Source organism: Lissotriton helveticus, chromosome 2_1 (genome assembly GCF_964261635.1).
Source record: "Lissotriton helveticus chromosome 2_1, aLisHel1.1, whole genome shotgun sequence".
Classification (NCBI taxonomy): domain Eukaryota; kingdom Metazoa; phylum Chordata; class Amphibia; order Caudata; family Salamandridae; genus Lissotriton; species Lissotriton helveticus.
This window is the reverse complement of record NC_136059.1, coordinates 1,241,488,579-1,241,489,659: the sequence shown is the minus strand read 5'-3', so window position 1 is coordinate 1,241,489,659 and position 1,081 is coordinate 1,241,488,579.

Genomic DNA, 1,081 nt, shown 5'->3' with positions numbered 1-1,081 from the left:
TCCTCCTTTGGATGATACTGCACATGGTCATCGGCTCAATCCCCAGATTGTTTTTTTCCACCACCGGGCTCGGATGTGTTTCCAGCGCTCCGTGTTGCAACCGAATTCCTTCGGCGCACAATCCTCACCAACTTTCAGAAAATAAGTTTTGAACACTTCCCCACTCTGCGCTTTTCTTCAACGTCGACTACTTCGATTCCGTTCGTCGTCGACAGCCTTCGGGCCTAACTAGGCCTCAACTCCAGCTCATGGAAAGGACGCCATTCAAAAAGTGTCCTCAATGTGGGTCGAAGTTTCCCCACACCGGTGTGTAACCTCTGCCTTTCTCTGGAGCACGAGGCAAAGGACTGATCAGCTTGTGTCTCTTTCTGCTCCAAAAAGAACAATGGCTCGATCTTCAACTTCCATTCCAGACAACATCTTTGAGGAAGGCGTCAACGTCCCAGACCAACAAGACGTCGACAGCGGTTCCGAACATAAAGAAGATTCTGATGTCGAGGACATCACTCCAGCACAACGGGTCGTAAGTAAGACAGTCAACCCGGATCCTTCCTCAACACCCCCAAAGAAGGCCCCGGTTACACCCTCGCCCTCGGGTGCACACCGACACTCCGCTTCTACTGCCCCACCTTCGGGCCCAGCTAAGAAGCCAATTAAGCCTTCAGGCGACTCTGGCACGAGTCAGCCTTTGCATGGTGCCGGCGCCAACTTACCGGCACTGAGAAAGACAGACACCGGCTACGCCGACATCCAAACCATCAGCGCCGAAACCCACAACTCCTTCGGCACCAAAACCCAGGTTTGAACCAAGCAAAACTTCAGATTCCAAAAAACCACCGGAACCGAAAAAACCATCCGATCCAAAGAAACAACAGGATCCAAAAACATCGACCCGAAAAAACATTCGGAGCCTAGAGAATCCTGCTTCCCCGACAAAGGACATTGTCAAAAAACCAAAGCAATCCGCTTTGGTGCCGAAACCTTCTCCAGCACCAAAGATCTGCCTCCGGCAGAAGATTCATGTTATCCAGACCCTGCTCAAAAGACTCTGGCTAGAGACACAATCACTGGACAGTTGATT